Raw genomic sequence first — 26,211 nt, 5'->3', positions numbered from 1 at the left:
AGTTAATTTATTTAGAGTTTGTAAATGTGCGATGTTGTTCAAACCCACGCCAGTTTAACACAGTGGATTTAAATGAGAAACAGTGACTGGAAACACTAAGCTAACTGTCATTATCTAATTGGATTATGCTTAGCAAACTACAGAAATGTTGTTTCCGGGATTTTTTCTGTATATTGATGTAGGTTTGTCCTATTTCGTACAATGGTTTTAAAGTCAACAAGTCTAAAAGCTTCATAAATAATGTATGCGTCGTTGAAATTTACATTCACGTATGTATGAAATTCAATTTGCATTTAAATATCAGCGTCGGATTAGGAATATAAAAACTAAACTTAATCTATTCGAAAATTACATACATATGTTTACTGATATTTAAAACAAAAACAAACAAGAAAAATGCAAGGTTTTCAGCTTGTCGAAATTATGATCAGTTAATTAATACCTTTTTTGATTTTGATGTACATAATTGACAATTTTCCTATTCTTATCGTATTTCAAAGATCTCTTGAATCCTATATTTTGCGATTTTCATTCATATTATACGCAATACATTTTTATTAGTTCATCAAAAGGACAGAAAATACAAATTGTATAAAATCTGTATAATTTTAATGTACCTACATAAGTTTAATAATTTTTACTTTATCTATGTACGTAGTAACAATAGACGAAGTTTTGTGATCATGCGAAAATCCGAACTAATCGTGCGTGATAAATCAATTATATATTATGTGGCTACTTTGTTTCAACAAATTCTCAATAACTCAACACTATAATCTGAATTACTTAATGAGGCTAAGCGTCGATTAACCCTGCGAAGTCCGACAAGTTATATACATACATATATATGTATGTATATCTTCCATGATTAATTACAACGAATGATTTAAATAGGAGTACGTCAAGTGGAGACGGTCCTTAATAAATCTCCCGTTAAAAGAAAACTAATAATAGCTCCATTTTCACACGGGAGAAAATGATTTATGACGCGACCACATTAATTCCTTTTCCATTCAGGAAACCCATAATCGCAATCCATAAAGCCGAATGTCAAATGTTTGCGAAAATTAATAGCGGCTTTCCTCTACAGTTGTCGGGGTTGTAATTATCAATATTGATAGCAAGCATTAAACAGGAACAGCATAGACCAGTTTCATATCGACCAACATACATATGTGCAATTAAACTGCAATATTTATCTAGATCTCATGTCATCTTCGCGCATGATGAGCTATAGCGACGTGTGCGGTTTTGTATTATACATATTTGCTAATATATACATACATACATACATACATAGGTATATACATATGTATTTGCGATACCTTTTTAGCTCGGTTCAACCCTCTAGCGAGATATTATCGATGTACTTCAGAGGCCGATCTATTTTAAATACATGTGTGTAAATACGTATTTCACTCGAGCCATCGTTTGAGGAACGGCCGCATACTGCGGGCGTAATTTACTTTTGGAGAGGAAAAAATATCGCAATGGAAAAACTTGTTTTATAAAAGCGAGAATATTTTCGATGTGAGCTTTCAATCTCATTTTACTTTCAAAGTTGAAAGCAAAAGTTTCTCGTGTTTTCGTCAAAGCGTTAGCGTACGTTAGGTTCGTCGACTCCCTTTCCTTTCATAGGTAGCTTAATAATTTAGCACAATAATGAACTAAGCCCTATTCTTAAGTCCTAAAAATCAAAATTACATCCTAATTTAAAAATAAGTTTTTATGATTCATATTCACCAACATTCCACGTATTTAAACGTTATATCAAGCTTTTGATAATTTCAGACTTAGTTCACTTTTTCACGTTGTAGTTCGTATATTAACCCTACGTTGGCCGGAGATGGGAAAAACCGCAAACGGAAAAAAAGGTAATATATATTCGTACGAAAATATTCACCGAACCTCCAGAGAAAAGGGACTGGGAAAAAATAAGGCCAAATTTAATAAAAGCAAACTTTTCGTCACAAATACAGCATTGATCTAAATACAAAATGGGGCCACGAGATGATTATTTACGGACGTTTCGATTATTCTCAGGGTTGAAAAAATAAATTGACAGTTCAACAAATCAAAGACGGATGGGGCTGAATATTCAACGATATTTTCATATTAATATTGAGAAATGGGCAGTATACAAATGGACTAATAATATCATGATGTTTATACATTTTTTATAATTTAACGAATCAAAGTAATAGTAATAATCCAATAAAACGAGTCGAGTATTTTGAGGGTGTATTTATCAATTCAGCAAATACGATAGGATCTAATTGAGCTATTATTTTTTATAGGGGTGTATTGTCTATCTACATTGTAGAGTGCGAAATCGTATAAATGAAATTCGTGGAACAAACAAGACCATAAACACAACGCGTGTATTATGCAAAAGCTTTTCGTTCTAGTTTGCTTATGAACGAAAGACGGCACGCGGGGTCCAAAATGAGACCAGGAAAATAAGAAAAAAAAAACAAATACATATACTTAAATAAAAAAGCAAACCCTTGAAAGACTGTGGTCCGATTCTCGCATTCAAATCCGAAACCACAAACCGACAATTTGTATTCGTAAAACATTTATAAGCGCGCCGTAAAAGGCGAGTTTAACATAATAAGGTTCGGTAACGTTAGAGGCGTTATTATCAAAACAAACTCGTTTACAGTCTTTTATAACAATTTATCGTCCTTTTTTAAATGCGAAACAATAAACGAAAAATATTCACATTGTTTCTGCATTTAAATAAAACAAATAAATTCGCTTGACGTTTTCGCATTTGAATTTCATAGATACCTACAAATGTATGCGTACGTTGGCAGATTTTCCATGTTAAACTTTACATTCAGCTGTCGCATGCGAATCCGTCTGTCGAGACGTAAATTCAATGAGATAATAATCTAAACAACAGAAAATATTTATTATACTGTGATTCCCTATGTTGTGTTTCATATTTCGGAAATTACTCGTAAATAACCACACACACGAATCTAAACTTTCGCTCGAAAATGGCCTTATTGTTCCCAGTTAACGAACCGTTGCTATTGTTTGATCAAAATTTTATATAGATTATCATCAGTGGCGCTTAGGTCAGCTTAGATAACAGTGATAAATAACAAATCAAACGAGACTAATGATAATATTTTAATTGGATGCGAATAATCGAAGGGGAAAAAATAATCATGCATACATACATACATAAATATTCACAGTTAATGATAAAAACTATATGATATCTCCTACTTTAAAAAAATATATGACAGTGCATACATATGTAGATAATGAGTAGATTATTTTATTTTGCATTAGTCGATTCGTCACAATGACAGATTGCGGTTTATTATTTATATGTCGATTTCTTTTTTTAGAAGATTAAAAAGTGGTGCAAAATCACTGAAGCACTTCTTGATGATTTTTTTCAAAAATTTTATGCTAACTAAAAACAATAAAATTAAGATTATTATCAAATATCTATTCAAAAACTCATGGAACAATTTTTTACTACGTACGTGCATAAAATGTCCATTATACATACATACATAACACCAAGCTCCACGAAGACCAAATAAATTATACAGATACATATGTACATACATATATATATATATATATATATATATATATACATATATAAATAAATATATATATATATATATATATATATATATATATATATATATATATATATATATATATATATATATATATATATATATATATATGTATATATATATATATATATATATATATATATATATATATATATATATTTATTAAAAATACAACATAATTAAGAAATAATATTAATTTTCATCTAAATTTCGATTTTTCAATTAATTAATATTTGAAAATTACTTCATATCGTAAGGGGATAATTGCGCACTTGAAATCATTCCACCTGGATTCACACTATAATCCCTCGAGGATAAAAATAACGCCAAAATATCACAACAAATACATACATACAGCAAGAATACCACTCCTGGATTATATAAATAAAAAAACCGAACCAATAAATTCACTATATTAAGGAACTCATCATATATCGAATGTTTGCGAATCTCGTAGATTACCTACATACATACATTCGCACATCAATATATACATATTACATAAATCTAATAAAGCCCAGGGCCTTACTAGAAAGGCCGTCATCGTTTAATTAAAAGCTCGAACAGGGAGGGGAGACCTATCAATAAGATTGATATGGAAATATTTCACAGCTTCTTCACAATCTTAATCGGATCGCATAAACGAAAGGAAACGATACGTTACGACCGTTTTAATTGAACGAATAGACAATGTATATAGTCATATCGTCAGTGCGAAATGAAAATATTCCCTTTAAGTTAACATGGGCGATGGATTTCTCAACGTTTACGAAACGACGACCCACTAGTCATAGAAAAATTTCTCAAGACGATTCCTCATTGTGTGGGATTTGTTTTCATGTAAATATATTTATACTGCCTAACCTTTAAAGTTAGCAATAGGTGATCGCGCATTTTTTATATTCGACGATGAATTTCACACCTACATAAATAAATTTTATTTGGCTGAAAAGGCAGTAATTTGCTCTAGGCAAGTTTGTCTATCACTTCCGGTTTGAACCGCTGTCGACGGAGACAGGTGGCACTGAAAGTGTACTCGCATATATTATAACTGCTCGCGGTGCTTTAATTACCCGTTTGGATTGATATAACATTTAGCGCGATGCTGCGTTGGCGGCTCATTTCAAAGCTTCCGAATCTCGCATCGATAGTTGCAAATCAATTAGATCGATTATTCGAATCGTCGTAATTAGCCGACTAATTTATATTGCCGATCGGTTAATTTAATTTGTCGACAGACGATTTTTGCGAGCGAAATTTTCGTCGCTAACGAGCGCCTGGTAAAAGAGGTCACTCGTTTGGCAAAACCAGATTTTTTTCTAGTATGGGAATTTTATTTTTTTTGTTAGAATTTAGATCAGTGATCTATTTGGGATTTTATTCAAATAAATATAAGCAATTTATCTTAATTTTGCTCAATTTGTGGGAATATAAAGGCAAATGCTCTATTCATTTATCTTAATTTAGCTAAATGTGTACAAAAAAAAAACGAATTAGTAAATAATCTAAAAATTCATTAATTTTTTAATTAAAAAAGTTCAAATATTGTGTATTATTGTGTACTATTTACATATTCAATTAAAGGTTACAACTCTATGACATAAGTGTTAAAAGCTTCTGTTGATATATATATTTTTCTATCTACAGTTAATGTTTACATAGTAAATCTTAAGGACGGACTTGGGTCAGTTATTGTATTTTAAAATAAGTATAATTTTTAGTCTAAACTTTGAAGTTTAAATTTAAAATCATTCTAACATGTAAATATTTAAAATTGGAGAATATCTTACTGTCGTTGTAGTGAGTTTTTTCAAATTATATAGATGACAAAATATAATATAATATATAAATGCGACGAAGATTTTGATGTAGCCATTTCAATGTCATGAAAAATCAACAAATTCTGAAAAGTAGCATATCGTCAAAATGGATTATAAGACTCAAACAATATCAATAAAATATTTAGAATTGAGCTTCTTCAACTTCCTACTGAAGAGTCCAAATACACTGTTGCTAATTTGGTAAATTTTAAGTAGTTTACAGATTACGAATAAAATTTAAAAAAAATATGGAAAGTCACAAGAAAGACGAAAAAGACAAACATTCAAAAATAATAAGCAAACAGGGTCTGAAAAGGACAAGAAAGGAATGATATGCAATTAATCAAAGAGTCAAATCAAATGACTGTCACGTTTGACGGACGTTTACAAGCTTATATGTCCATGTATGAATTGTAAACACATACAGAATAACCGGTAATAATTATTCAATTGCACAAGTTCATCTTGGAGCAATAGAATATCTTCTATCGACGATCCTTTACTTACGAGACTTTGTCGGTGCCACTTCTGGCACACACAGACACACTATACCTGACGCAAAAGCTGAGAAGTCTGAGACGAAACAAGAATAAAAGCATACACACATACTTATGTATATACCTTCTATAAGATCAGCAGCAGATACGCACCGAGAAGAATGCAAATAAAAGTGATTTGTCGGCAACGAAGAATTTAACGATACAGGTTCCCCGACAAACGAGACCGGCCGCCTCGACGGAGTAATTAGCCCGCCTTGCAGTTGCAGTAGAGATGCACACACGATCTCGCCAGTACGACGATGCATATGCAATTGTGCACAGGTGTTGTCCAATGACATCAGTTCCGACGATGATGCATTCGTCGGGAAGTTATCGTGTGCGAGGTGCGGTCAAAAAGTTTGGCGAACGCCCGAAATATGCATACAGAGCAATGAATTGAAATTAAAACTTTATGAACACATCTTATCGCTGCTATCGTTATGTATAAGCAGGAAAAAAATTTAATCGATGATGAATAGTCTTAGTTGTGATTAAGATTATTCAGATAGAGGCACCCACTATCATAATAACAAATGAGTAATGAGCGAATATTAAAGAAACATTATACATACATGTAATCAAATACAACGATTGTAATCAAACTATAACCTTTGGAATATTTGTCCTATTTGTTTATTAGTAAGAATCACTTACAGTCGTATGACAACGAATTACTAACACCCGCGTATTTACCCTATTTTGTGTACCTGCGCCGTCTTAAGTAACATTTTGGGTTGGTTTTTTTTGTAGACCATTCATTGTATCCTATTCTATGTATTTAGAGAAGGATAGGATGAGTAGTGTTTATACAAATAGTTTAAAAACCGAACAAGTGCAAATACACAGTTTGGCTTTGAAATTCGTTTGGTGTAGACGTGTGCTTTCACTGGGAGAAAAGTTAGTTTTGAAGAGATTTTTGCTTTCCTGTATATTATCGATATCATTGAAGTAAGTTAAAGTGTTTAAATTTTTTAAATGTGACTTAATTATTTGTTTAAATTGCTTGTGAAAAAAACCCCTTTCCTTTTTAGATGGGAAGAAATAAAGATTTATCTATGGAGAAAATCGCCAATATTTCCACATTATTAAATACTGGGAAGTATTCTATACGATATATTGCTAAAGATTAGGGGGTTAGAGTTTTCAGTGTGCATAAAATTAGCACCCAACTAAAAAGAGGTGAAAATCCTACGGTCACCAAGCGTAAGAATTGTTGTGGCACTCGAAAATACGGTCCTCGAGTCGATCGATATATTATAAATACTGTTGAGAAGGATCGGTTTGCCACAAATAAAAAAATCCAGACAAATTTACGGGAGCGGAACCGAAATATCGACTCGGACAATACAACGCCGTTTCGCAGACGCGGGGATGAATGGCAGACAACTACTTAAAAAAACGCTTTTGACGCCAAAAATGAAGAAAGCCAGGCTCAATTTGGCTAATGAGCATCGCCACTTCACCCTCGACGATTGGAAAGGGGTAATTTAATTGAAATTAAATTATTTGTCTAATTTTTTTTGAATGAATTGAATTAATCGATGTTTTTAACATTTTTAAGGTTCACTTCTCTGACGAGTCGTCAATTCAATTGATGACACCGACTCACCAATACGTACGTAGGCGAGTCGGCAAGCGGTATAATGAGTCCTGTGTCATAAAAAATGTGAAACACCCGCTGTCACTCATGATTTGGGGCTCAATTAGAGCGGAAGGTCGGGGGCCATTGTATTTTGTAGAAGGGATGATGAATGCTTCGCAATATATAACGGTATTGCGATACACCCTATTGCACTCTATACAAAACAAAATTGACAAAAGGGATCGCCTGCACTTAATGCAATATTTTTGCACCCTGCCATAAAGCCAAAATTGTGAAAAAAATCATGTCCAACCACAATTTACCGCTCCTTCACTGGCCCGGTAATTCTCCCGATCTAAATCCTAAAGAAAATGTCCGGCATACCCTTAAAATGAAATTAAATAAGCTCCAATGTACCAATAAAAATATCCTAAAACAAAACATAATTTCTGTGTGGCAGGGAGATCCTGAGATAAAGTCAACCATTGCGTCTTGTATCGAGAGTATGCCCAAAAGAATAGCATCGTGTCTCCGAAATAAGGGTGGACATACAAAATATTAATAATATATATATATGTTGTATTAATATTGTAAATAAACTATGTATAATCATTATAAACACATCTTTGTTTTAATTTTACGAACCTACTCTTCAATATATAGCTCTAAACATAGAATTTGCAAAATCCGCATGGTGTTAGTAATTCGCTGTCATGGGACTGTACATACTCATTCGATTCGATATGACCATATTACTTCTGCTTCTTATAATATTTTATATAAATATTGTATTTGATAAATCAATAAATTACTTTTTACGCATACACAGCATAACAGCAGGTAAAAATATGATGTTAAGAGTGGATGAAAACGGAATATGTGAGTGACACTAAATCTATCCTTGAAGATGAATAACTAATAAATGCTTGTACTGGAATTCATTCATAAAATTTTTCAATCACACCTCATATTCAGTACCCCGAAACTGTGATGCAAATTTGAACACAACAATGCAATGGCGAGCGGATGCATGTGGTGATTTGCATTTTCGAAGTGCATAGGATAATGCGAGAGAGCCCTAATCCCGGATCAAGGAACGGATGTATGAAATTGCCCCCCCCCCCCGCCTCGATGACAAGTAGGTACATCTCTTGTCGACTGGTTTTGATATCTTTGATGTTGGATCTGGACGTGAACATCCCGTCATTGGATGTTCTATCTAAATCATGTACTACGCATCCGAGAGGTTTGCTTTGTTCGAGGAGATGAACGGAAAATTAAGTTGCGGAAATCCAACTGAAACACTCAATTCACGATTACGATATGGAAATATCATACATGTACGACGATACAAATAAGGTAAGATATATGAGAAGTTTAGTCTAGCGTTATCTTATGCTGATAGGTACTATCAAAAACAACTAAGAATACATATGTAGCATGTATATAAATATTGAAAAAATTATGATTACTAAATCGTATTGTGAAAATATGTTGATCATCGTATTGCGTATCAACTGTTACAATTTATATTCGAGATTTAATTACATTTTTGCAATCACACAATTTCATATTTGATTTTTCATTGTGATATATGTATGTACGTATGTATAATATAATTGTGTATAATTAATTTAAATCATGAAGTTTTCAGAACAAATTACATTAGCTTAAGTACACAGCGGAAAATAATAAATGGACACATTAATCAAATTTAATTAAAAATAATAATAATAAGTCAGCCTGAAGAACGATTTCCGTAATTAAGAAGTAAATTCCCTTCCTGAAAAATGTTCGCTCACAATCATAATAATTTTAATTAAACGCAAATATAAATATTTATTTAAATTACCACATGAAAAGTAAATCAAATATTCAAATAGTGATCATTATTTGTTTGATGATTACATTCGACAATAAAACTTAACGAATAGAAAACAAAAACTACTTTTTTTAATTCGGAATTACTGAACATGAATATGAATATTAAATTTTATGATCAGTTAAAGTTATTAATATAATTACATACATATACATATATGTATAATCATATTTGAATTACTTTTTGACCGTGAAATAATGTAATATTTCACGGTCAAAAAGTGTAAAAATTTAATAATCTTTAAACCATTCAGATATGCTTTTAAGTCGAAAATTAAGTGGTTTTACTACGAATATTACAAAAATAAATATTATTTATTAAAATACTTTCAGTCAATTATATTGACTTATTATTATACCACTTTGAGCTAACAAGTTTTTTTTTAATATTTATGTATTTTACTTGGTCAGTTATGTCTACATATAATCCTGTAGTTTATTTATCCAAGTGGGCGGTTATGTGATTACGTAAAACATTATAATTGAAAAAAATGGATAATAAAACACGGAAAAATAATATTTATTATGAATTTAAGCGTCTAAATTTTTCTCGATTTGCAAATCTTGCCGATTTGTGGAGGCGCTAAATACACCATTAGCGAAAAGGCGCAACTCATCCATTGCACAGCGATCTCAAGAAAAATCGTACGCTATAAATCAACACAAATCGCGAATAAACTGAGATATCATCTCCCTTTTCGGGTACACCGAATGAAGAGATATTGCGCAATATTTCACAAAATATTTCACTTGCATATTGTACGGATTGCCCATAGAAATTTAACTATCAAACAACGCTTGTATATGTTGAACACGTATGCACGAGCAAACTTGTGTATGTATGAATGTATGTACCTATGTATCATACGTACAAATACTGGTGGCATATTAAATATGTATTACAAAAGTCGGATTAACCCGACGAACAGATAGAATGAAAGAAAATCTACCGAGGGAAAAAATAACGACGTGTCTGATAGATCATTATAGCGAAATGATGAGGACGCTGTCCGCGCCTGTCATACATCATTTCGAACGCTTAGATCAGGATAATGATAATTCACCGAAAGATAAACGAAGAACTGGGAGGCAAAAGACGAAAAAAAAATGAAAAAAAAGCATTGACGATGTTTACCGTAAAGATATTTGATTTGTTTGCACTCACAAATTCTTGGATGTTACAAAAGTGGCGCATCCGTATACACAAGTGTACATTCTTTTGATTGAATGGAAACAACACGCTTTTAAGTACAACACATGTGTACACAAACGACACGCGTTTAACAAAAAGGCTACTTTATAAACCTTTAAACTGCAAACGAAACTGAAAAAAGCGTCTTGATTCAACCGGTAAAGTGTCCGGCTACGAAGATGAACTTATAGCAGATGTTTGTTGCAACAATTGGATATGATACGCAATATTTAGAATCCATCAGACAATATGTCTTTAGACTTAAGTGCCATTTAGCTCGCATGGTTCGCTGTTAAGTGGCCTAGATCGGTAGCTAAAAGCACAAAACGATGTTCAAAGGTGACAATTGAGTTTAATAGTTCTAAAACGAACGGAAATTTCGCGTCTGATCATATGTTATACAATTGTTAAAGTAACAAAACTGTAAAATATGCCTTATTATGTGGAAACAGTAGCTTAATACATAGCAGTTTCAAAATAATGTTTTAAAATTAAAAATGATTCAAATCTATTGATACTAATGTGATATACATATTTATAAATATATCTACATACATATATATGAACCGTTATATTTGAAAGTCCAATTTTCGGTTTCAAAAACACTATTTCTGTTTGACTTAATTCACAAATTGTTTTTTTCCAAACTACTTTTTATTCGATGTGTCCAGAATCTCGGAAAAGTAGAATAAAAGTATTATAGGCTATGATTATTTTTAAACATTGTTAAACGCAAAACATTATATTTAATATTTTGTGAGATATTTCTCGAAATGAAGAAAGGTAGACTTATGCCACTTTCAATTATAACGGCTCATATATTTGCTTGAGAGTACAGACATATTATTTTGATATCTTGAAATAAACTTTGGAAATCGCATTTCAAACATTACCAGACATTTTATAAAATGTGGAAAAGGAAATAAAAAGTGTCGTACGTGGCTTGCCGAAATTGCCGGAAGCTGATATTAAAGATGACATCATCAGACAGGGATTCCCTGTAACCAAAGTCATACAGATGAAGACGAAGGAGCCTAGGAGCAACGCCACCGAGCTATACTTGGTGTTCTTCGAGCCATCGGTATCGGCAAAGAAGATTAAAGAAATCCGGTACATCTGTTACACAAAGGTCAGTGTCGTTAAATATACTAGTAAATCACAAAATATTACTCAATGTTTCAGATGCCAAGAATATGGACACGCTGCGAAAAACTGCAATCGGCAGGCCAAGTGCGTCAAATGTGCCGGCACTCACCTCACCGCACAATGCAATCAAGGAATAGTTACCCCTGCTGTCTGCTCAGGCTGTTCAGGATCTCACCCCGCTAACTTCAAAGACTGTCCAAAAAGACAGAGCTATCTGAAAATGCTGGAATCGAGGAAGAATCGAGCATCAATTATCAAAGCCAACCCTTGGAAACTCCCAGTGGTGCAGCCACAAAATATCCCGGTCGTTAACGATTATAACTTCCCAAAGCTACCGACCATTAAAACTCCTTCACCAAATATCCCAAATATCCCTAAAAAACCCCACCAACCAACCAATCCCAACATTCAACCAACAACAGACCTAACTTCCATGGCGTCTATGACGAAGATGTTGAAGATCCTCCAGGAGATTCGTGCCAAGGCCAGCGGTTGCACCGACAAACTAGAGCTGGCACTCATGCTTGTCGAATATCTCGATGTCTTTGATTAACGGGAGGCGCCTGAACATTCTAGCGTGGAATGCTCGTGGACTTAAGAATAAGATTGACGAACTAGAGTCGGCGATCGGTGAGTACTGTGTTGACATAGTTTTAATCTCCGAGACCTTCTTAAAACCTCATATCCGTATTAACCTACCTAACTTTAACTGCTATCGCGAAGACCGAGAACAGCATGGAGGGGGAGTTGCCATTTTTATAAAATCGTCAATTAAACATTATCGCGTAATAACTCCGCCACTAAAAAATTTAGAACTAACCGCCATCGAACTAACAATTAACAACACCCGTCACATAGTAGCATCCGCTTACAATCCTCCCCAAAAACGATTATTGGCATCCGATCTTAACAAAATATTTAACATTGGTAGTTCGGTAGTGGTAGCTGGTGACTTTAATGCCAAACATCCGTTATGGAGTTGCGTAAACACTGACCTACAAGGCACAACTCTTTATAAATACATTCAACTAACAGATACAATCTTACTTCATCCGGATACATACACACACTATCCCACAAATAACTCACAACCATCCACACTAGATCTTGTCCTCGTCAAGAACTGCCCAAAAATATCGACACCAAATGCCCTTCAAACCCTGTCGTCTGATCATCTCCCGATAATCTTCTCAATCGACGGGAAACCCGAGGAAATCATCAAGCATAGTTGGGATTACGGGAGAGCTAACTGGCGAGAGTTCAAGTCGTACATAAATGACCAAACCATTCTAACTTCTACCACACTCACAAACAAAACCGAAATCGACAGCTCCATAAAACACCTAACGGAATCAATAACTCGATCCAAACACCTTCACATACCTAAGACACAATACATTGAACACAAATTAGAGATAACTGACTTTGTTGCAAATCTAATTAAAAGTAAAAATAAACTCCGTAAAATTTGGCAAACATCAAAAAATCCAGCATTAAAAACATTAATTAATAAGCTCACATATCAAATTAAAATTAGAATCAAAGAAATCAAAAATGAAGCTTGGTCTAAAAAATTAGAAAAATTGAGCTCAGTTGATGGCTCTCTATGGAAATTAGCTAAAGCGATTCGCAGGACAAAAAACTCGATTCCTCCATTAGATGATGCAGGAATCTCAGTGACGCGTGATTGCGACAAAGCAGAACTATTATCAAAATCCTTCCAAAAACATCACACACTCACACAACATTACAATCACATACCAACGCATAATAAAGTCAACCGGTCCATTAAAATCATCACAAAAACTCCCACTAACAGTACTAAAAATATAAAATTGGTGCATCCGTGTGAAATCCAAAATATAATACGTAATTTAAAAAATAAAAAGGCACCTGGGCGAGATTCAATAGATAACATCACAATCAAACAACTTCCATTTAAAGCTTTAGTCTCACTATCTAAAATATTCAACGCATGTTTACTCACCGGGTATTTCCCAGAATACTGGAAAACAGCCAACGTAATTCCCATACTTAAGCCCGATAAAAGCTCAAAAAACCCGGCCAATTATCGACCCATTAGCTTACTTTGCACGCTTTCAAAAATTCTGGAAAAAATAATCTACACACGTTTACTTAAAGTCGTAAATAAGAAATTAATAAATGAACAATTTGGATTTCGCACTGGACATTCCACGACCCAACAACTAACAAGACTAACTGAACACGTGACGAAGAACTTTAATATGAAGAGAAGTACCGGAATGGTATGTCTCGACATAGAAAAGGCCTTCGACACGGTTTGGCACGATGGACTCATTCATAAGCTCCTTATTAACAAAATACCAAACTACCTAATTCTCATCATCAAATCGTACTTAACTCGTAGAAAGCTAGTGGTTAGCGTAAATAATGAATTATCGTCTCCAAAAATAATCGCAGCTGGCGTTCCGCAGGGGAGCTTGCTTGGCCCACTCTTGTTCTCCATATATATAAATGACATACCTATTCCAAAAAACTGTCACATAGCCCTATATGCAGATGATACAGCTTGCTTCACAAGTAGCAAAAAACCAGACACTATTCTTAAAAATCTTGAATTTGCAATTAAAACAATGACTGAACACTTCACTAAGTGGAAAATTCAAATTAATCAAACCAAAACAGACGCCATATTCTTTAGTGTTAGAAAACATAAGCCAAGTTCAGATCTGAAAATCCCCTCTGGAGAAAGTCTGAAATGGCAGTCAGTAATAAAATATTTAGGAGTAACGTTTGATAAAAGAATGAGATGGGCACCTCACATTGAGGCAGCGAAATGCAAGGCGATGCGGGGTATATCCTCAATATATCCAATATTTAATCGCCATAGTTCTTTATCAACGCTAAATAAAATAAAATTATATCGCGCGCTCATATTACCATTATTAACCTATGCTTCACCTGTATGGAATAACGCCTCGAATACTAACCTTTCCAAGCTCCAAGTAATACAAAATAAATCCCTTAAAATAATTTATAATACACCCATATATACTAACCTGAAAAAACTGCATGCTATATATAATATTCCGTTTGTTACAGACATTACTAACAAACTAACCAGTAGATTCTATGAAAGAATCACTAATAACCATACTAACACACTTGTGAAGAGTCTCGGTGATTACAACAAAATGTCTATACCCTTCAGGTATAAACACAGATTACCTAAACATAATCTGCTTTAGGTCATCGACTTTAGATAGTCTTTAATTAATATTATGTATTAGATGTATTATGAACATTTATAAGGATTGTAAATAGGTTTTTGAGCTCTTTTTCCTATTATGCTTTAGATTAACATTAGAATAATATAATACTGTAATTACTAACCAAATTAAATTAAAATTGTAAAATAGAAAATGATCAGTAGATCAGTAGCTATTAAAATAGATATAAGATGTATTGTGAACATAATTTCGTAATAATAAAAAGCATTTAAAAATCAAAAAAAAAATAAAATGCAGTTATTATCAACACTACTTATAGATAACCACGTCGTTTATCCACTCCATTTTTGTCAAGTTCATTGGATTTCGTGCAAAAATATTGCAATATAATTTTATATCAAATATAAATATAATTAAATTCCATAAAAAAATATGTAAATAGTAGGTACATGATATCATTGTATGGATTTCAATTCATATGTATTCAAATTTCAATCGATTTGGTTCTATAATAAATTTCACACGACTATGTACGGAAAAGCTTGGCAATCAGTGAGGAAAATGCATTTAAATTGTTGCATATGGTAAATATCTTAATTATAATCGGCGTTACGAAACGAAATCGCCGAGATTACTTATCGCCTAACGTAAAATCGTAAACGGTACATTTAAGAGAACCTCGTTCAACCATCGCAAGACCGGCCCATTTTATACAAAATACATTTGAACTTCACAAGAAATTATTACACACGCAAATGATAATAATACAGGATATCACGTCGACGAAATCTATGCGTAAATGATTAATCTCGTCCGCGAGATCTAAACACATATCCGCTTCCACCTCGCAGTTGACAGATATATTATTTATCGATAAAACACTTTACAGCGAGCAATTGGGCTTCAATCGAAAATGAATAACGTCCTCGACCCGTGAAGTGTTAACGGCGATGAATTTGAATATTGACCGATGACGCAATCTTCATTCACAGAGACAACGTGTGAATGTATTCATTACATCGCAGGTGAAATACATATATGAAAGTGCTAATTATTTATTCGACGAGTTCTTTCATCAACCAATTCCCTTTATGCGTGTCGTAATTTATTTTTACCATTTGATGTTGAATTGAATATAATCTGGATTAATCAAAAGGCCAGCTGAGATATCTGAATATGAGAGCTCAATACCGCAATAGAGGCTCTACCGTTCAAATACGAATTATATACGAAATATGTACATATAAATCATTAATGCTATATTAGGTACTAACAGTATATGTACGTATTTATTAACAATTTTCTGCAGCTTTAATCTTCTTACGTTTATAATTACATACATATATTTGTATTTATCCATTAATTATAATATTTAAAAAGTAAAAATATTATCATATCAGCATCTTCACGTAAATATTATTGACGAAATTCAGACAGTAATAATTCGCAGTGATACCAGAATGGTGGTTTTCTACGTTTTACAAATCTGTGATGAGGAGAAATCGATGAAATAGCCAATGAATCTAGATAGTAATCCCGAATCTAAGTACATGATGGCCGAAAGATAGCAATGACAGGTAAGCGTGTCTTGAATGACACAACATTATTTTTCCAGCAATTATCCAAATATAATGCAAGATGTATTATCAATTTCAAGCTTTACTGTTATATAACAGTATTTTTGACTGATTTCGTGTTGTCTTCTAAGGGATCATACAGTTAATAAACGAAAATATTGAGGTATATATGTATGTATGTAATATATCCTCAATTACTATAATATATGATTGCTATTATCGATTGGAAAAAACTATGTACTTAGAATATTTTCGATTAAGAATAATAGTCCTGCTAACAGTTTTGTAATATGCAAAACCAACAAAAGATAAATTAAATGTTTTATAAATAACGTTATTTAAATTCGTGGCATGAATTTTCAATTTATGAGTTCATTGTTCTCAAAAGTAGAGACACTTTTCATGTACGCTAAAATGTATCGTAGACTAAAATAAAACACTGAAAGATTTTCAGCACAATTTTAACCGACTGTCTAGAAATAGAACAAGTCCAACGCTTGAACTACACCAAGGAACAAAAAACGAAACAAGTCTCAGCAAAATAACAACATATGTATGTACATATACATACATACATTTACATACGTTGACGAGGACATATGAAACAGGATCATAATGTTTTGTGTCAAGTTTTCTATAGCAAAGTCAATATTTATAATGTATAATGCGATAACATACATATGTAATGTAATCTAGAGTATTACCCATATCTCTACCCTACTCCTTTCCTTTTGGGCATGCTTGGGTATAATTCCTTTAAACTTCGGATAAACTTCTCATTAATTCGTTTTGTTTTTCAGCTTCTACGTTGCAATACGTCATGCCCGTCGTTGCTGGAACATAATTTATATCCCTAATAACTATGTGCGTGGTAGACATTATCATTTGATGGTAGTACCTCCTGCCCGCACATTTCTTTATCGGATGGCTCCTATTCCAAGAGCTATGCGACTTCTTATTGAAACCGTTGCTGCTGTACCTGAATGTGATATCGTAGGCTATATCTCAACCTCTGTAAGCGTAGGCTATCGGAGATTATCTTAAGCTGGTAGCCTGCGTTCATAATTATTTTCATAATTGGATGTGATGTATGAATGGAATTTTGATCACTTCCATTTGGGTCTCGCAGGGTTTTGTATTTGCGGTTGGTTCTTATATGTATTGGTGCTGGCTGAAGATGCAAGATATTCCCCACGATGTATTTTGTTATTTGATATTTTTACTTTTTCTGCTATTATACTAATGTTTTTGTTATAAGACTTTATTTTTCTTGATTATGTATAAATATATTTCTTGTCTCTATATGTAGGTATATATTTTTTTATCATCTCTGTATTTTTTGACCATTATAATGCTACAATGGTCCAAACTTAAAATAAAAATAAATAAATATTTACCGGTTTATATGTACAAAAAGAAAACCCAGCCTAAAATTTGTACAACTAGTACTAACAAAGCATTATAAAACGACCTTGTAAAGTCTTAATTATTCCACTAATAATAAGATAAACACATTGCATACAACTATTGCTTCATTCTCAAACAACTATGTATTTCCATACCTACACGAAAAGAGGAATACGTTATTGCAAATTCATTGTTCGATTTATGAATCGCGTGGGGTGTCAAAGGTTTTACACCTTATGACAAGCCACAATACGAAAACGGCAAATATGTTAAGGAGTACCGCAAACTTTTGCGAAATGATTTATGGCGCTAAGTAAGCAAGGAAATAACGCGATAAATCAACCGATTGAATTTCTACAGTACCTACGAGCATAAAAAAATCAACAAACGGCCATTGAACACCCACACGGAATACTAAAAAAATAATTATTAAGCCATAAAGCGTTAATCTGGTTCGAACTACCGCGAGCTTCTAAATCTGCACAGCCAAAAAGTGAAGAAAAAAAAACAAACACAATAAGAAGAAGAGCTCAATAATGATCTCGTCGAAGCAAACACACCGGTACGATTACGAATGCGTATTATACATACATATGTACTTTTATGTTATATAGAGAAACAACACGAGTGAGCTCTGATTCTCAGCTGGTTCAGTAGAACGGAAGCTGAATCTGAGATCCACTTCCAGTACGACAGAGCGGTCAGAAGAATGATAGAAATGATCCAGACTCAGTAAGTAATGGATAACGCTGCTTACTCGAGGAGAAAGTTTAAGAGTAGAGACCAATAGTAATAATAATACGATAAGTGCAGTGATTCTAAAAATTTTTGCCAGCCGCTTGTTTCCTACAGACGTACATACATACATATATAATAAATAACACGTAGACGTTATATAAATTAATATTTTGAAACGCGTTGAGCAATATTATATTAATTGAGCATACGAAGTTTTATGTATGTGGATTGATGGTGATGGAGGAGAAGCAGCACTTCTGAAACGTTTAATTAAATACCGAGAGACGAAGTTTCACTTTGAGGATTTGCAAATTTCGGGTAAAGCACTCGTGCCTAATGGTCGACGAATGCCAAAAGTCATTTCGGAGGTTTCAGTGTCAACGTTCAATTGCTATATCATATCCGGCCTACTGAAATTTGCTTTTACGTTCTAGTTGGAGACTATCGCAAACGATTTCAGATAACATAATTTTTTAACATTAATATCATAATAAAATATATAGTCAACAGCGTTCTATTGGCAAGTGGCATAAGCCCACTTTTCTTGAGAAATATCTTGAAAATAATTAAATATAATTAAAATATTTAAAAATATGGACGAGATTCTGGAAATATCGAATTAAAAGTGATAACATTTTGTGAATTGTCAAATATATATAGTGCTTTTGGAAGTGAACATTAGATTTCCGCCACTTTCTAATATAACAGCTAATATGTAGAACTAATAATAAATGAACTGATAATGACAAAAGTAATATGCAATGATTCGGACAATCAAGTGAATTATCATTGAACAAATTTTAATTACTGTTAAATAAAATGTTTGCAATCATTGCGTAAGTACATCATAATGCTATAAATATCGAGGTTGCGATACAAAATCGTTGTGATTATCATAATTGTGTGTAGAAAGTTTAGGCATGCCCTAAATAATGCATCAAATTTAAACGAATATTTAAGTATGCGAAAAAATTCAATTAAGTTTAAATTTTTCGTAAGAGCAGCTTTGGTATAAAATGAATTCTAAATACGGACTTCTAAAAACATCACATATCAGCATAATAATGGAATTTAATATGAGCGTAGGCATTGCAAAAAGCATACAATTTTAATATGAAAGATTAGCGTGAAAATAAAAGCAAAACATTTTTAATTAAAATGTGCCCATCAACATTGCAATTTTCTCATCACATGTTTTTTTTTCAACATAATCCATTTTGCTTGAATCGTTTTAAATAAATACTGTAGTATAATATAATGTCAAGACTGATGAATTTCATATAAAATGAATTAAAATTTTTAAATTACTTCAAAATAATACATATGAATGTACTTTAGACGTATACGACTCAAACCTTTGTACATATGTTAATACGACGTGCATAATAAAACTACAGTTGCGTTTTACATATATGTACATAAAACACACCTTAAAATAAATAAGCAAAGTAGGTTTATGAAGATACAAAGGTTAGGGTCGAAGATCAGACCTTCCGTTTGCAAATGTCTTGACGTTTTTCATCAGACGTGTTCGTACATACACATACATACGTAATTATTATTGGCATTGGACAAGTTTGAGAAACACTGCCCATTGCAGAACGGCCGGTTAAGTTTCGTACATTCGCGCTTGGTATTGATAGTAGACTCGCCTATCCTGTAACTGGCCCACGCCTAATATGCCAACAGTAAATGCATTATGGCTTGAGGGGCTTTTGAAATTTCACATTTTTTTTCAAATAGTATAGATAGATTTAATATAACATTATAATAATGCGACACTCGAGAAAAAAATACGGTTAAATTTTAACCAAAACAAATTTGAAAGATAGTTTGGGTTGCAGCGGATTATATTTGCATAAATAATAAAAAGGACGCTTCTCATATATTATATAATAACACAAGACTTCGGTATGCGATGCACAGTTTCGAGAAACACAATGAGAGATCATCTCCTTTGGGATGTTTTGAATGGATACACGTATATGTATATGTGTGTATGAATACATAAATCATTTCATTCGTTTTTCATCTCTCATACATCCCAGTCAGTGTCTCCCCTCTTTTACGATTGACTTGGTACAAGAGACATTCCGGGATGATAGATATTCTTTTTGCATTATGTAGGTACTGCTTTCAGCAGACGAGGAGATCGAATCGAAAATAACTTGATGGAAACACTCCGCATCTATGATATTTTATTCAAAAAAATCATCACATTATTTCCACAGAGAGACATACTACATAATGTACATACTCAGAAACTTGCTTTACGGACGAGCTGTGATAGATTGGTACCACCTTCGGAATTAAGTATACTCGGGTGTTGCTGACCGCAAAACGAAGTGAAATCGATTGATTTTTACGAGGGGGAGATACACTTCATTGGTTTCCAACGTGCGAGTGTATGTGCTTGTTCACGGTAGTAGGGAAAGGGCACCCTTTTGTACCACGAAACCGATTCACACAAAGTGCCAACAATAAGGGCAATGTATGTTTGATCCGGACCCATTCAATTTGTATAATCAAGCCTCATTCATTGCGCCATTTAAATCAACCTTATGTACCCTAGACTTAATCGCCACATATTTGCTATACAATGCGCGAGTGGTGAATTAAAGCAGAGATTGTTTGGTACATACATACATATATTGGCTTAAAATGTCATTGTGATAAATGATGGGAATGGAAATGGAAGTGTTTGTTTACATTTATGGACTTTCTTTATGACATTTAAAATTGGTTCTTATATATTTGAACTAAATTTACTCCAAAATGACAAATATCTTAAATAGAAATCGACCATATATGTATGTACGTACATATACTATATATGTAGATATGTGTAAACATCATTATTTTTAAATAGTCGCAATATCCCATTAAAGTCCGTTTATTGTTTGACTAGGAAACGAACTTAATCCCTATGTAGCTTATTACTGTACATGGGAAAGATAGGATTTGAACCCCAAAACTCCCCCTATATTCAGCCCTTAATGAAATACGAGTCGATTCCAGCTGAATTTGACATCCATTGGAAAGCAAACAATGCTCCAATGCAGAAGATCAATACCTAAATGCAATTAATTTTGCACAGAAAGGAATAACTACCTACTAGGAAATAAATTAAATTGAATGCGATTGTTATAAAATTATACACGCTTGTATAACGTATCCTCTTTTGAAATTGTACAAAAAGTACATATGTATGTACGTGTACATTTCACATGGCAGACATAAATAATTGTATTTACGTACTGTTGATGACAATTATAAATATAAATCAACTCATATTCTAAGAAGGGAGACCTCAGCGTAAACATTTGCCTTCTGGAGTGAGGTCGCACCCTCAAACGAACAATTACAAAATTCGTCCCAATTAAAACGGAGCAAACCGCACAAAGAGGGCAGCCGCGGAGACGCATATTTTAGCTTTGGCGGGAATTAAATTTTAAATAATGAATTATAATATTCGAGCGAGAAGGCTGTTTCGGAAATAGAAGCGGGCGCGGTATTATAGTAAATGGTCGGTCCACTTGCGCGACTGTGACGTCAAAAAATAAAGTGAAAAGAGGCCATTTTTTTCCGAAGAGGGAAGAAATATATAATTTAATAGGGCATGAAAAAGTACGTGAAATGATGGCGAATGGGCTCCCGTGTCGTAATGGGCCCGCATTACGAATCCGCGGCAAGGGTAGCTTTGGCCCAATTTAATTTAATTTCCGCGTTTTATTAAATACGGTCCCCGTTGAAAATATTATCAACGAAAATAATTGAATACCCACCAATTAATATCTCCATCCTTGACACGGAAAAACGAAGTTTTCGGCTAACAAATTCATTAAGAAAAATTATGGCGCTAATTTTTACAATTACTACAAAATGTAGCCGCATCGTTACTAAAAGAAATTATGGAAAAAAAGCACAAACAGTCAAGGTATATATAATATTATACAACATATGTAAAGGAACTCGGAGAGTCGTAAAATAATCACAATACTTGTAAATCCCCAAAAATATGTTACATAATTGGCTATTTACGATGCGTCAATGTGCGTGTGGATGCATTTATAGTATAATTGTACAATACGTCCTAAATAACTCAAAATCTAACCGTAAGAAGTATGTGGGATTTACATATTCAAATTTGGTATGATATTGTCAAGTATTATACATAAAATAATATATAGCAAATATCAAAAATATACAAAAAAATTATAGCAAATATCAAAAATATACAAAAAATTGAATGAAAAAATTTTGACTAAATTTTTGAAATCAGTTACCCGCATAATTGTATGTTATTTTTTTATTTTTATTATTACTACGAATTTAATTATAATAACGATAGTTAGGTAACGCTTACTGATAATTTTATATCGCTTTCCTCTTACAAATAGGTAATTTTATTGTAATGTTATTGATCATTTTATGCAGTTTTATATTTATTAGTTTTTTTATGGTATATTTATTAGTTTTATTATTATTTGTTTCTGTGAATAAAACTTTATTTTGTATGCTTTACATTAAGATTATGCGTAATTGATGTATAATTTGAATAACATAGCAACCCATAAAATGAAATTGAGACGAAAGCCAAAAATACACTAGTATAAATTATGAAAGACAGAAATAGATAAACTCAAACTGATTCGAAAGAAGCTAAACGAAATAGCCACAAAGAACTTATCCATAAAAGGATCCATAAAGAACTCTTCATATTGTATTATTATAGAATGTTATTCTAAATCGCCGAACTTTTCCGTTTCACAAGTATAATATATAAGAATAAAAATATGTAACTTTTTTCCAGTCAGTTCATAATGGAATCAAAATTTTCCGTCAACTTTCAAGATGACTTCTTCTTCAAAGGATCCCTTCATTTCGGCCGAAAACATCCCCCCCCAGGTCATAATATAATTTATTTTTATTGTCGACCCTTTTTCTTACAATTTCACGCTGGGGAAAGTCGAATAATAACGTTTATGAAAGACGAAGGAAATATCATTGCGACGCCATTTTCGGATTTCCCTCGTTTGTTATTCCGGTTTACAAATTCATACGATGTAACCCATCCTAAAGAAGGACGAGAAAACGAGAGGAAAAAATCCACCCTCACAATACGTATGTAGGTATATATTATAATAATACGCATGTTAAATTTACGACACTTTGAGAAAAACACATGTAAAATTTTCGCAACTATTTCATTTAACCGAATCGATTAAATGTACGAATAAGCTGGCGCGAACAAAATGTATGCGTATAATAATGACCGAAAGAGTTTACGGTCTAAATTTGCATTATCGTTCGCCAGATTAATGGCGGCTTATTGTAGAAATGGCGTAAAAACCTGTTGCCAGTCCCATTATAATAATCTGGTCAGATCGCGACATACACACACATGTCGCGAACAAGTATTGTTGCAATTTGCCGACAGGTTGTTGCATATCGCGTAGAGTAATTTTATTTATATACATATATTTTTTTTTACCATCATTTTGCATTAACAAATCTTAACCCGAAGCTTAATAATTATCGCAATAGCCTATCGGATGAATGGTGCAACGATTAAAGCATTGCAAAATATACATAGAAGGCACCAAAGTGGTTGCACGAATTTCGACAATGATAAAAACGTGTAACGATACGATACGATTTTGATTGCATTTAAATTGCTACCGAGTTTCAATCACGTCAGTGTAAATATTTTTTTTTGCGCACACATTCCAACGAAAGCTTATTTTTTTAATTCAATTATGTTACCAAATACTTCGTATAAAATACGCTATCATTAAATAATAAAAATGTTTATTATTTTCGACAGTTACGAACCGTGAATGACGTAGAGTCAACGCGTACGTACATACAAATTGCGTTCACGTAAACAAAACGGATTTTAATATATCAAAACAAATTCATAAAAATAATTAAGTATTTTATCACGTACATAGAGGCATCTTAATGAATATTTGAATTTATGGCAAGCAAATATATATTTTATGAACACTAAACACATACTGCATGACTTTAATAGTATAACGAGTTAAAATACTGAATTGATCATTATTATCTATAAACATTCAAACACGTGTCAATATTTTCATGTTGTATATCAATTCAATTGTTTATTTTATTGAATAGTAAAAGCAATGTTATGGTAAGAGTGTTATTGTATAACCCTTTGACGTTCAAAGCCAACCGTGTTTGTGTTGCGTCAGTTGTTTATTCAGCGCATAGGCGTTTTATATGAACGAATTAATCAATTAAAAATCAATAATGATTTTATATTTAATTAATAATAAAATGTGTCTATGTTTAAAGTTCGTTTAAATTCATTTATTTTAAAATTTATGAAAGAAAAATTTATTATATGAAATTGTTGGACTCACTTTTCTGAAATTCAGCACATCATCGTGTTTCACTTTCGAGAAGAAATCTTTAGAAAATCCAATCACCGATCACCAAAAAATTTATGAAACCAATCGAACACACAAAACACCAACGACTAAACACACGTCGTATATGTATATTTTTCAAATTTGAAATTCGATTCTTTTATTTTTTTCGATGCACTTTTTATTTTATTCGGTTCGTGTTGAGACGACGTGACGCGATCACAGTTGTTAGATTGAAGTGTGTAATTATTTCACTGCACTTTGTTGCAATTGCACTCGTTTTTGTTTTGTTTCTTGACGTGTGTCTTGTGTGTGTGTTCACGGTCGTTCGTACGAAACGTGCTCACCATACAACGGTCGCGAGCCGAATGAATCTCGTTCCATACTTGCACAAAGCAGTGTTCACACTAAAGGGGAAGTGCGTGCTATTTGGTAACTCGCCCATCACGTCTTCATGACTCGTCTTCATTTGACTTGACCAAACTTTGATAAACGAACGGCCATTTTAAAACTGTTTGTTGATTTTTCAGCTTGTCGTCAACGTTGTCGTCGAGTGCCTGGAGACCGAATCAACAAGCCACCTCTGCACCAGTCGTATATAAAAAGTGGGCAACAATGGCATGTCCTCTCAATTACCGGACAGGTAAATAGACGCGAGTTACGTTGGGGCTTATGGGAGAGCAAAAAAAGTTAAGCTCTTTCTAGGAATGTCGCTGAGACAAATCTGAAGATAATGGTGGGATTGCCGTGTTTGGATGGGTAATTTGTAGGCAGTGGTAGTAAGCGATGAAGATTGACTAAGTAGTGTTGTTGCTTAAGTTCATACATATAGTAGGTATTTGTGGGTAAAATTATGTTTTGAAGACAGTGTTTGTACTAATTTTTTTAATAAAATAATAAATAATTTGTAATTTTTTGATTTCAGAACATGTGACTATCGCTTGGATAAATTCTATATAGGTACATATATTAAATAATTTTAATTTGAACTATTTTATTAATCTATAAGACTAGTTATATTAAATATGCATATGAATATAATATGAACGAATTAAAAAAAAATCATTAAAGATTATCATAAAATATATTTAATATTGTTTTGTTTCAATTT

At 32.8% G+C, this 26,211-nt stretch overlaps 1 protein-coding gene across 1 annotated transcript in view; it reads right to left on the bottom strand.

Moving 5' to 3' along the window:
• The window catches only part of LOC143918172 (uncharacterized), an 87,786-nt gene extending 62,316 nt beyond the window's left edge, over window positions 1-25,470 (bottom strand). Inside the window, exon 1 of the mRNA XM_077439919.1 lies at window positions 25,095-25,470. The gene's annotated coding sequence lies outside the window, so the exon portion shown is untranslated. The remainder of the gene's footprint in view (window positions 1-25,094) is intronic.
• Window positions 25,471-26,211: the final 741 nt, after the last annotated feature.

Source organism: Arctopsyche grandis, chromosome 10 (assembly GCF_051622035.1).
Source record: "Arctopsyche grandis isolate Sample6627 chromosome 10, ASM5162203v2, whole genome shotgun sequence".
Classification (NCBI taxonomy): domain Eukaryota; kingdom Metazoa; phylum Arthropoda; class Insecta; order Trichoptera; family Hydropsychidae; genus Arctopsyche; species Arctopsyche grandis.
Note: the sequence above shows the minus strand (reverse complement) of the source record. Positions and strands in the feature narration are given on the sequence as shown.